The sequence below is a fragment of the Pan troglodytes genome, chromosome 9 (genome assembly GCF_028858775.2).
Source record: "Pan troglodytes isolate AG18354 chromosome 9, NHGRI_mPanTro3-v2.0_pri, whole genome shotgun sequence".
Lineage (NCBI taxonomy): Eukaryota > Metazoa > Chordata > Mammalia > Primates > Hominidae > Pan > Pan troglodytes.
Window position 1 is genome coordinate 17,930,631 of NC_072407.2, and position 13,031 is coordinate 17,943,661.

The window sequence follows — 13,031 nt, forward strand, 5'->3', positions numbered from 1 at the left end:
CTCCCTGCTACAAAGTAGCTCCACTTCCATTTGTTTTATATATTAATGCCACATAAACACTATCAAATCCATCTAAGTCTCAGGAAGGTTGGAGGCTGAGAAGTGATCATTCGATCTGACCACTGGGGAATCTCTAGTGGCCTTTGCTTGGTTTCAGAAAAAGGCTGGGGGCAGAACCGGCTTAAATGTGCTGAGGGAGGTGAGGAAGTGAAGGTAGTTAATATGAACTTATTTTTTTCTAGAATGGAGGTAAGGAAGTAGCTTGGGGGGTGGGGAGGGAATACAGTTTAGAAAGCGTTTCTTTTGAGAATTCATAAGTTTGAGGGAAGAGAGGAAACTGCCCACAAGTTGAGAAGGAGTCATTGAAAGTACATGTGGGAAGGGCAGTTGGTGGCACAGCATCCCTGGGAAGTGGACAGGGAGGGAACCAAGAGCCCTACATGGCTGTGTGAACTCAGACAAGTTACTTGTCCTCTGGAACCTCCATGCCTTCATTTGTAAACTGGTGATCACAGTGCCCATCTCATTGGCTTGTAAGGATTAAATGAAATGCAGTGTGTAAAAGCAGATAACGTAGGGCCTGGTATACAAAGGGGCAGTCACGCTTGCCTTCTCTCTCAGCTTTCTGATACCACTGTGCACTTTCTCCTGGCTTCCACGTCTCTGTTTGCACCTGTGATTGGAATCAGGAAGATAAGGGTTTAAGCCAGCGCTGTCCCACATAATGACTATTTGACTGTAGGCAGGTTATCCAATCTACCCAATCCTCAGTATTGATATGTGAAGAATGGGATTATATTTCTACTTTAGGGTTCTTTGTAAAGTTTAAATGAGATAGTATGTATAAGGCACCCACTGAACTGCCTAACTTACAGAAGATGCAGTCAAGGAAAAAATAGTTTAAGTGACTCAACAGAGGTCAAATGCTTTGTGAGCCTGATATGAGTCAGGCAGCACCTGAATCAAAGCACAATTGTAGTTTTATGGGGTGAAGAGAAGAGAGGGGTACGTGTCCTTGTGGTTTGGCTCAGGTAGCCATTTCTTCACTAACTGCAGTAAACTTGAGCTTGGAACTGTGCCTCTTGTTCAGGATCATTGGTGCAACCCCAGAACAGTTCTTTCAAGAGCCTTTTTCTTTCGTTTTAACTTTGCAGCTTTTCTGCTAGTAAAGTTACAGAGAAAGAGAAGGCAACAAAAAGAAAAAAGAGAGAGAAGGGGGAAAAGGAGAGAGGAGACAAGGGTTAATGAAAAATACCTGGGGGCCTCAATCATGTCTGTTTTAATTATCTTACAACATTGAGTAAATGTGCTGAATGAATTAACAAATGCATGTCTGGCCTAGGAGCTACCTTAGTACACTTAACTGAGATGCACAGTTATTCAAATAACTCTGGGTAAGAGCCCATGCTTATTTTTTAAAACAAGACACTAAAAATATATACAACCCGGGTTTCCCCAATCTCTCTACCCTATAGTCACCCTTTCTTTAAATTCCCAACCGAGATGATTTAAGATTCCCTCCTTGCTGATTGCAGAAATTCTGGCCTATCATGGGGGTTTTCTTCAGAAACATTTTTGCGATTTCCCCAAGATGATTTTTGTTAGCCACAAATGGGTCCTGACTATTGTGCCATCTTACTCCAAAAGGCTGCCTTCTGACCTCTGGGTCATCATTTGCTACCTTCTAACTTTTCTCCAGGTTCTCTCTCTTCTCCTTGGGACAGGTCCTTTCCTAAGATCAAGTTATCAATTTCAACAAAACTTAATGAAAGGTTTAGGGGTAATAGCTTCAACATATAGGAAGTCCATCTTAAATGAGGACCTGGGCATCTCAACCTCTAGCACCATAAGACCTGGCTCCTGCAGAGGCCAGCCCCTCACCCTTGGCTTCCTGTTGCTGCCCGTTGCAGGCCCATCTGGCTATCTTCCCACATAAACAAGAATTCCCACAGGCATCCCCTCTGTCCAAATTCAGGCCTCCAACATCCTTTGAGGCCCACCAGGAGAGGAAGTGGGAAAGCCTTTACCTTCCTCACCTACATTTCCTCCCTGTCCTCATCACCACCCCCACTCCTCACTGGGACAGCTATTGCCCAGATAAACAATAGCTTGCCTCCTCCATGTGTCCACATTCAAACACAGCAGAAGAGGCTTTATCTTTTCCGAACCAAACTGCTGCCTTGAAGTGTTTCCCTCTCCCAAGGAAAAAATTAGTCTTGCTTCAAAGATGATGTATTAGTTTCCTACGGTTCTGTAACAAATGGTCACAAACTTGGTGACAAACTTGGATAACAAAAGCTTATCACTTAACAATTCTAGAGGTCACAAGTCTTAAATGCACTTCACTGGAGTAAAATTAAGTTGTTCCTTTTGGAGGCTTGAAGAGGGAAATTGTTTCCTTGCCTTTTGCAGCTTCTAAAGGCCTCCTGCATTCCTTGGTCTCCTTGTGTCTTCAAAACCAGCAGCAGCCAGTTGAGGCTCTCTCACTTCTGAGTCTGACTGTCCTGCCTGTCTCTTTCCCTCATAAAGACTCTTGTGATGATATTGGATCCACCTGGAAAATTCAGGCTGCTCTCCCCATCTCAAGATTTTGAGAATGTCTGCAAAGTTGCTTTTGCTATGTAAGGTAGCATATTCACAGATTTGGGGAATTAGGACTTGGACCTCCTGTATTTGTGGGGGAAATTATTCTGCCTACCACAGATGAGTTCTCTTTTACTACTTGAGAAATAGGAAAAACATTTTAAACTTTAAAATAACTTTAAAAGAGTGGTTTGGGCTGGACACAGTGGCACACTCCTGTAATCCTAGCAGTCTGGGAGTCTGAGGTGGGCAGATCACCTGAGGTCAGGAGTTCGAGACCAGCCTGGCCAACATGGCAAAACCTGATCTCTACTAAAACATACAAAAATTAGCTGGGTGTGGTGGCAGGCACCTATAATCCCACCTACTCGGGAGGGTGAGGCAGGGAGAATTGCTTGAACCCAGGAGGCGGAGGTTGCAGTGAGCCAAGATCATGCCACTGCACTCCAGCCTGGGTGATAGAGTGAGACTCAGTCTCAAAAGAAAAAAAAAGAGTGGTTTGTTCTGAGCACATGTATAAATAATTTATAATCAGATGGAGATATTTTTGTTGTAATTCTTCATGGAAAGAGCCCGTATTTCTTTGGAAGAAATAAGGCAATATGGGATGTGGAGGAACGAGAGGGGTGGGATGGGCGATAGGGAAGTGAGTCCGTTATGACATTTTAATATAACAAAAGATGGTCACTATAGTGTGTTCTGCAGATAGCGAAGCCTGTGGAGGACCCTTTATTTACAGAAGAGGGTAATAGAGTCGATATGTAAACTTGAGAGTGGGAACAGGGGTTGAGTTACTTAACAGGGGAGATAGAAAAATGAGATTCTCAAAGGAAAATTTAAGATGAAAGGATATAAGAACTGAGTACCGCTAGGAAAGGGGGAGGGAAAGAAATAATATAACCAAACTATACCAGTCAAAAAATTAAACTTATGGCTAGAATGGGCAATGGGCATGTGAGATATGGGGACACCCTCATTCATTTTGTGGGGGTCTTCATTCAAGTTCACCTTGCTCACTAATGTCATAGGGGAGAATGAGATAGGAGGAGATGAAAAAAATGTAGAGTTCTACCCTGGGGCAGTACATGGTAAAAGGAGTGGTACTTGTAGGGTTCAGGGCAAGAGACAAACTGCATTTGGGTTGCAATTGACATACGAGTTAACTGTGGTTCCTCCCATTATACGTAGCACCAAACTCCTTGTCTGGTCTACGTGAGTGGTCTTGCATCATCTGGCTGCTGCCATCTCTCTGACACCCTTCTAAGCACTCTTTCCCCTCACTACATCCACCCACTGTCTCCCCTAAAGTCCCTGAAGGGCCCAACATGGTCCTAATTTTCACTTGTTTATTTGTTTTTACATCCCTCTCTACAACTAATCTGTAAACTCAACAAACTCATGCATACTTTTTTAAATCACAACATGGCTCCTAACCTTGAACCTGGAGCATAGACAAGTGTGTGGGATTTTGTTGAATGAATGAATAAGTCATCGTCTTTGGCTTATTCTCCTTAATTTCATTTTTTCAGCTTATTTCTAAGTCCCAGTTTGTTCTTTCTCACTCATTTCAGATGGCTCTTCCTGTCCATATCACTTGCTTCTGCATAAAGTGGGTGCAGAAGATAATGAGACGGATTTGACCACGGTGAACAGACAGGCACACAAGATGGAGCAGGCCCTGGTGATAAACCCCAATTCAAGTGAGAGGAAGTATGAGGAACCAGATTGGAAGATGGAGTCCAGTGCCCAGAGATCATGGTCCAGGCAGGTAGTGTGACCATGTACTGCTGTACAAGAGGGAACCAGAGGGTTTTCTGACAGGTGTTGGGATCAGTGAGATAATGGAAGGAAGGTAGATATGTGGGGGACTCGAGGTTTAGGACTGAAACCAGAGCATGAGTGTCTGTGTGTGGATATATGTATGCTGGTTTGGGGGCATCCTGCCTAACCTCGCAGAGCCTTGCTTTATACATCAGTTAACTGGGAAAGACAATATCTGTTTGGCAGGGTTGCTGGGAGGATTAATTGTGATGTTGCGTGCTAATGTCTGGCACACAGTTGGCACTCAAAACTATTGGTGTCCCATTCTTCAAACTTAGCTGACATCTCTTTCAGGCACCCCTCAACCATATGTGATCTTGGCTCTCCGCAACACCCACATATAGTTGTTGGTACCTCTCTCTAATGGCATTTGCATTTTCTGCATTTTATTAAGAGTGTCGTTTCCCTTGTTCTATCTCCCTGTTCAGATTTTAAGCTCTTGAAGGCAAAGCCTAAATTGTCTTTATCTTAGCAGCCTCCACAGAAGGTGCTACGGAACTGGCACAGTGACTTGCAGCTGTGCTCAAAGTGTTTAACAAGCATTTGTTGAATGTAATTGAAATGTCGAAAACAACCTGATCCCATTGTCATTCTGAGAAATATCAGTCTTAAGAGCCAGGCTATCATGCATTATTCATGAGAGAATCACCCTCAACGTTCTTGTTTCCTGGTCTACCATTAGAGGAGGAGGCAGGTCAGTGGTGTGGACAGAAGATCTGATCTCTCTCTCCATTAGCTCACCCCAGGCCCAGTGAGGTTAGCTTGGCATTGCCAATCACAGAACCAGAGTCCTTGCAGTTCTCTCTCATAGAAGCTCTGATGGGAATATTGGTCTTTTAATACAATGCCAGCTTCAAATATATTATTTTTTCACATTTTTAGTTGTTTTAAAAAAGTAAAACTCTAACACTAAGTGCAGTCCCAGAGGAGAGATATCGTTTAGTGAAAGAAGGCATACCTTTGGCATTAAAACAAATGTTTGGGGAAAGGAAGTACAGAAAATCTGGATATGACCATAGTTGGCTCCTCCATGAGATGGCACACACAGAGCCTTCCTTTATTTTTATTTCCTAATTTGATAAAAAGTTTGAGGTTTTATGCTGTCATAGAGTGGGTGGGCCTCTGATATTTATGTGGCTGATTTCATGTACTTTGACAGTTGCATCCCAATTCTGACAGTTGAAAAACCATCTCCCACCTGTCAGCACACTGGGGTGTTGATATTGTGCTGGTGTGTTCTGGGAGCATCCTGAAGCTACACTTAGAGACCCAAGGATTTTCAGTCTTTTTAGAATTTAAAGCATACTTAGTTTGAATCGATTCACTCACAAAATTACACGTTTCTGGAAGGACTAAACAATCAACTAGAGATCATTTCGAGTTGAGTTTGTAGGAAAACACACAGTCTCTTTGCTCACACATTATTTTTGCTACGTTTCCAGCAGACCCTCGCCAATCAAGGCACCTTATCTTTGCAGATGCCACTTCTTCTCCTTGGGATGTTTCCCATCCCATGTCCTTATGGGGGATAAGGTCATCTTTAGCTAAGGTCAAATGTCATCTTCCCCAATCCCAGCTGGAGTGAATTGCTCCCTCTTTTCATTCCCACATAATTGTATACACCTCTCTCTGGTGCTGCTTTTTATATTGCTGCAATTATCTGTTTAAATGCCTGTCTCCTTTTGTAGATTGTGAATCCTTTAGTGACAGAGATGACTTTCTTTCCTGAGACCATTTTCCTGCTTCTCTTTGTATCCCATGACCTGCACGAAAATGAAAAAACTCGCAGGCCAGTCTCAAGGAATTGACAGTTATGAATATACAAACAGAACAGTTTAAAATCCTGCTCTACAATGATTAGAATCATAGAAAACTATAAAAAAGTAAAAAGGGTACTGTAGATTATAATGGTGAAACAAAAGACACATACAATCAAAATATATATAATACTTGCAAACAAGGTGTACCTAAGAGATGGCAGGAATGCTTCCTGCCCCCACCATTGCCTGCTGGACTTAATGTAAATAAGAAACAAGCATCTATAGTGTTAAATCACTTCTTACCCTTCTACTCATGTGTTACTTATTCTCTGTTCTCTTAGCAACCACTCTTTTCCACACTTAGGTTATTTTTATCTTCAAAATAAGTAGTTGAAATAGTAGTTATATTTCATGCAGAATAGTTTCACTGCTCATTATTTATGCATTTCTGTAGCCAAAATTTCTCCTTTTAACATTCTTTGTCATTCTAGATAATGCCCTCCAACGACTTGAATGAAATAACTATTTGGGTTGTAAAGTTTCTGAAGAATTTCACATCTCATTACATTCATGAAAAAAATAGTAGCTTGAATGGACATGGCCATTTCTTATCATTCTTTTTCTTTAAAAATTTTGAAAATAAAATTCATTGTCTTCTGACACTGTAAGTTAAAGTAGAGAAAGGCGAAACTATCTGATATGGGCCCATTGGAATTTTTCTAGATAATACATCGTGAAGAGATTAATGCATGGCTAGAGGGGTGGGAGATAGATCTATGAAACGTGCATGTCCCCCAGTCCTACTCACCATCTTCCTGGTTCCCACCTCCCTCTCACCACAGGTAATAATTATTATTCTGTATAGCTAGTAGATACAACCATTGGAAGAAGTTTCTTATGTGTCAACAAGTAAACATTAATATATATTACTATTCCCCATCCTTACAAAACAGGAGGGGAAAAAGTGAAGATAATTATTTTAATTTGGTTGGAACGAAAGCAGAATACAGAAGGCATAAAATAGGTAGATTAGCTCTCTGATTAAGCTAATGATTAATGAGAAAGCACAAAGGAAGAAAGAAAATCCAAAAAGGTCCAACTCCTTATCTGCCATAAAAGGACCTCAAGGTTATGCTACAATAGACAAATATAAATTGATGGTTATAGGACATGGGCTATTTATGCAAGTTCTGAAGTTAATGATGAGTAATATGAAAACCAAGTATTTACCTTTTAAGTCATACTAGAATAAAAAAGGAAACTAATGTTGTTCATATATCAAAAAGCCATAATAGAAAAGGGGCCTCAAGGAGAAATAATGTTTAAAAGCATAAACTAGGATGACACAACTAGTATTGTAATGATCATCATGCTATCAACATTGAAATAGTGGTTTGATAAGTTAAAGTTTATTGGCCCTCTGGAAGGTGATGAAGACAAAGGAAATAATCTTTTTAAGGACTAGGTGATGAGCAAAAGCATTTAAGATGTGAAGGTAAGTGAAAAGCTGATAAGTTCATTGGGATTGCAGCTGTAAAACACATCTGTGGACAGGTGAGGGGTCATGTGGCAGGGTGGGGGTGGTGAGATTACAGGATTTTTGTTACTATTTTTCTTAATTAAAATATTCTAAAGTTTTGTTTTTGTGTTGCCTTTCTTTTATTACATTAAAAATGATAGTATCAATGATTATGAGCAATGAAATCAGCCTAAAATATGTTTTTAGAGGTTTAAAAACCTCATCCAAGTGCTCTCCTTTCCAATCCTCCTGAGATTATTAACATTGACAACCTGCCATGTATCTTGCCACAATTTCCTTTATGCTCAAACACACACATATATTTAGGACATTTTTTAGCTGGTGTTGGTGTTTGTTTTCATAGAAATTGAATTGTACTATAATGGTAACTCTACTTTTCTCATATAACAATATATCATGGGCAATAAAGATAGCTCTATTTCCATATCTTCACAGTTGTATAATAGTTTACAGTATGGAGCCATCACAATTGAGTCAAGAACATTTCTTCTTGCTGGACATTGAGGTTTTTCCCAGGTTTTTGGTTTCATAAACAATGATACCATAAATATCCTGGTACATACATCCTTATGTATAAGAGCTTTTATTTCTATTAGATTTCCCAGGGTGGGATTTCTGGCCAGTTTTTTGTAATGCCTACTAAAAAAGAACTTGGGTGAAAGAGTGAGATTTTTGTAAATCCATGCATATTTACTTTTGCCCTAAGTTTTCTGAGATGATCATTGTTTGTAGGATTGAAGATCAAAGTTTGAAGTTGACTTCTAGGCCCCATCCTGGTACATTCTGGATGAATTTTGGGGTTGGAAGATGGAGGACCTATACATTTTGAGGGAAATAAGAAGGATAATAGGAGTCAGTGAAGAAGTGGTCAGCACCAAAGGAGGAGAGCGTTTAAAGGAAAAGAGGTAGTCAACCTAGTTAACTGCTGCAGAGAGGCAAAGGAGCAGGAAAAGAAGCCTGTTCACAAAATTTCTGCATCCCTCTCCTGGGCACATGGTAAAACAGTACTTCTTCCATTGCTTTGATGTTAGGCCTGACCATGTGATTTGTCTTAGTGAATGAAACAGTGCAGAAGTGACATGTGTCTCTATGAGGTAGAAGACTTTAAGAGCTGGTACTCAATTTTCTATGTCTCTTTGTCCTCATCACAGAGACTGGTGGCATTGTAGATATGGAGACTCTATCAGCCAGAGTCCCCGAGTGATGATGACACAGGACAGCACTCCCTTAGCTCCCAGCCAATGCCAGATGGACACAGGCAGAGTCCGTGAGATATAAACCTTGCTGTTTTAAGCCACTAAGATTTTAGAGTTACTTGTTACTATAGCATAACTTAGCCCAGCCTGACTGATACAGTCATTTAGAAAAGAGATCCAACTGAGAGACACTGACGTCAGATCCCAAGGAATGAAGAGTAGCCAGGTCATAGCTCAGGGGGTTAAAGAGTGGAAGTGTAGTGAGGAAGTGTAAGTAGCAAGCATTGAATTTCTTTCAAGGTTATTTAGGGGCTATGAGAACCCAGTTCTGCCAATTAGTTACATAAATGCTCTTGGGGAGAATCTAGGGATAATTCTAGAACACTTTTAAAATAAACTTAGAAAGATTAACTGCATAAATAATGGCAAAACCAGGACAGTCACTGCAGAATTCTTTATTATATAGACTAAGATTCCAGCAGCTTTTATGCATCTTAATGTGTGCTAAAGATATAAGAGTATCACACAATGAATTCTTCTATGTCTACTACTAGGAAAAATATTCATTTCTCCTGATAAACTACATTTCCTTTTATTTATGAGAATTATGTCAGCATCCCTAGAAACCCTTGTTCCTTGCTCTCCTCTTTGTCTTGACTGCCAGGGCCTTCCGAGCTGTGTTCAAGTGAAAAATTGATCCTTTACCTGGATGGTTTGGTACAGTTCTTCCTCTGGGGATCAGCTTGTGAAGCAGGGATGCATTAGGCATGGGGTCTGTGTTGGAAGATCTGGACAACTTAGACGGCCCGGGTGGCTGAAAGCACCAAAGCTTCTCTTACTGTGGCCCAGACAATTTGGGATATTTTATAGCTGGAAAAGACCCATCAAAAATGCTATGAGAGCAAAAGTATAGAGTGAGGGAGGGAGGGAATGTGTGTATAGGGGAATGTGTGTTTGTTTTTGCCTATTTTACTGAGGATGACCCTAAAACCAGTAGTCATATAACTAGCAAAATCCAGCAACACCTTCAGAATCATTCAACAATAGTTGGACAGTCTTAATGTAGAAAATGTTGTAGATAAGAGCCTGGTTCCCCTCAAGGTAAGATCAGAACTGTTTATCACACAACATCAGTTTTTGAAACTGTGGGCCACACGTTTTTAGTGGATTGTGAAATTGAATTATAGCATTTTGACCACAGTTTACAAAAATAAAATGGAACAGAAAACACCTGAATGCATTCCATGTCATAAATGTAGGTTTGGTTTTTCGTTTGTTTCTTTTGTTTTGGTTTTTAGAGATGGGGTCTTACTCTGTTGTCCAGGCTGGAGTACAGTGGCACAAACACAGCTCACTCTAGCCTCGACCTCCCAGGCTCAAGTGATTCTCCCACCTCAGCCTCCCAAAGATCTCAGACTGCAGGCACACACTGCCATGCCCAGCTAATTTTGAAAAAAACTTTTATTGTAGAGACGGGATCTCCCTATGCTGCCCAGGCTGGTCTCGAAGTCGTGGGCTCAAGTGATCCTCCCACCTTGGCCTCCCAAAGTAATTTTTTTTTTAATGACACTTTTTTTTTTTCTGTGTGTGTGTGTGTGTGTGTGTGTGTGTGTGTGTGTGTCCTGGGTTGTGATCCAGAATGTGTTCTTATTGTGGGCTCTGGGGGGAAAAAAGAACACCACGAATCTAGAGCCAGTGGGGAGTGTGAAGACAGGGATAGACCTGCACCCTGTAGAGACCAAAACCCAGTAAGACCACAAGATAGGCAAAAACTAGATATTGCCAAGGAGAGAGAGCTTTATGAAGCTAAAGCCAATGGTAGTAGGGTCACTGATTCTGAGTGAGGTGGAGCTGCCCGAGCATGCAGAAAATAGGGAACAGTTTAAACAAGTGTTCAGCCTTGGCATGGCTGAACATAGTTTGTTAGAGTCAATAAGTGTTTAAATTGGTATTCCATGTCAGTAGCAATTTGTATTAAATCTCTCTCCTTGATCTTGGATCAATTTCCTCCAGCTTGATAAACCAGAGGGATAGTCTGAGAGAGAAACTGAAGGTCAAAATCAACGCAGTGGTGCCGAACAGAAGGGCCCGAGGTGCGATGAGTATAATATGAACACGAAGGAAAATAGCGAGTTCAGAAGCCTGGAGAATCAGAAGCAGGTCAAGCGCTGGGGTTCAGGGCAAAGACCCTAAACACTGTGAAGGTGTTGGAGACCTGTTTTGAGGTGGCACTGCGGCTCAATGTGAGTGCAGACCTGAGAGATTAAAGTGCCCACGAAGGGCCAAATACCTGTCCCTTCATGACATGACTTTTGGCTCTGTGACTTTATTTTAGGGCAATTAATGTCTTTGAATCTTTCATTAAAAGCCACTTCAAATCCTTTTCCTAAACCAATAGTATACAAGTGATAAGTACATGGAGATTGGTAAGACTGTAGCTGATTTTATTTCATGTCATATCCTCTTGTTTATGCTACCCTTTGGTGAGTTTACAGGCTATAGGCATTTTTCCCCTATTAATAGAAGTTTTGGAGGGCATCCAACACCAAAAGTGATCCTATACTTGGGATACACAGATACTTTAAACTGCAACAGTAGTTTCTCTTCCATCTTTATCTTCTATCTCCTTTAAATTTTCTTTGCAGGCATAATTATCTGACCTCTGAAAACTGTTAGCTACAGAACCAGTTATGACAGTATAGATTTTTTTCTCTCTATTTTCAACACCTTGGCTGTGCTTGGCATGCTGCAAATACCATATCGTCATCCAGACTGAAATTGTAATTCTGGGTGTGTACAATGTCACTGTGGTTAAATTGCTGATATAGAAGAATTCTGTTCAGGTTATTGTCAGTGATAGAGAGCAAAGCATGTGGTTGTTTGAACATTTATCTTTTTCCCTTTGTTTTCAGGAAGATTATAAGAATGAAAAGATCTTCATTAGGTTAGTAGCATATTCTATTTAACCTAGCACTGTTTAATAAATAGAAACACATTTAAGGGAAGATACAACATAGAAGAAGATTTCTTGTTTTTTTTTTTTTTTGATATAGAGATTTTTTTTTAGAGCAGTTTAGGTTCACAACAAAACTTAGCAGAAGAATGTTTCAAAAAAACATAAATCTTTACTAAAATTATCAAGCATTGTCATAATGGTAATTGCCCTTGGCTAGCACTTAACTACACTTTTGTTTTTATTTATTTCTTTCTTTTTTTTTTTTTTTGAGACAGAGTCTGGTTCTGTCGCCCAGGCTGGAGTGCAGTGGCGCAATCTTGGCTCACTATAACCTCTGCCTCCCAGGTTCAAGCGATTCTCCTGCCTAAGCCTCCTGAGTAGCTGGGATTACAGGCATGTGTCACCATGCCCAGGCTTTTAATTTCATTATTTATTTATTTACTATTTGCAGAGAAAACTGGTCTGTGAAGCTCTGCCCATTGACCCTTCAACAGTCTCTAATGATCTGACTCCCACTTCTAGCTCCAGTTTGCATCATGATCACTGGTCTTAGGCAGTCTTGGCTCTAATTCTAAAACTCCAGTGTTTCCCACTATACCACATTGCTAATTTCTTAAAGGACTTAGGCTTTCAATTGCCTTAAGAACCTATAGAAAATTGCCTTAAAACCTATAGAAAAAAATCAAAAAAAGATAAATTTTAAAACCCAGATTTAAAAAAATGATCTCAAGTGCTACTTTTCTTTTTTAGGAAACAATCAAATGTCTACTTTGATAAAAAAGATACAAAAATATTTAAGAAAAAAAGAACCTGTATGCCCCTCCAGCCACCCACATCCCTGACCCCTTTCCTCCCCAGAAAAGCAAGCATAATTTCTCCTACAGGAAGGTTTGGTTTGTATTTGTGGGTAGCAGAAGTGAATTCTGAGGATAACATGGTTTACACGTGTGCTGGGATTTCCACTCACCCCTTCTTTGGCTGGCTTGAAAAATTAAACATGCGTGTCCTGTGTACAACCAGATGTGCATGACTCCTCATTGCTTTGAACAGTTCCAGATCCTTAGTAATTTGAGTTTATCTCAAAAATTACTGAACTGCACGGCAAGAAATTAAACTAAAAATTATGTTCATCCATCATCTTTTATGAGCCATGAAAAACTACATGGGGAATAAAT

General features: G+C 40.4%; 2 long non-coding RNA genes across 3 annotated transcripts in view; one reads left to right on the plus strand and one right to left on the minus strand.

The window, feature by feature from the left end:
• LOC134807331 (uncharacterized) overlaps positions 1–11,209 on the plus strand; it is a 57,042-nt gene extending 45,833 nt beyond the window's left edge. Inside the window, exon 4 of the long non-coding RNA XR_010147495.1 lies at positions 10,914–11,209. This is a non-coding gene — a long non-coding RNA (uncharacterized LOC134807331). The remainder of the gene's footprint in view (positions 1–10,913) is intronic.
• Positions 925–13,031, minus strand: part of LOC134807330 (uncharacterized) — a 34,753-nt gene continuing 22,646 nt past the window's right edge. Inside the window, exons 5-6 of one of the 2 annotated variants that reach the window (XR_010147493.1) lie at positions 9,606–9,770; positions 8,270–8,520 (exon numbers count right to left, since the gene is read on the minus strand). This is a non-coding gene — a long non-coding RNA (uncharacterized LOC134807330). Of the gene's footprint in view, positions 1,163–8,269; positions 8,521–9,605; positions 9,771–13,031 lie in introns of those variants that run through there. The other variant, XR_010147494.1, reaches the window with a different exon arrangement.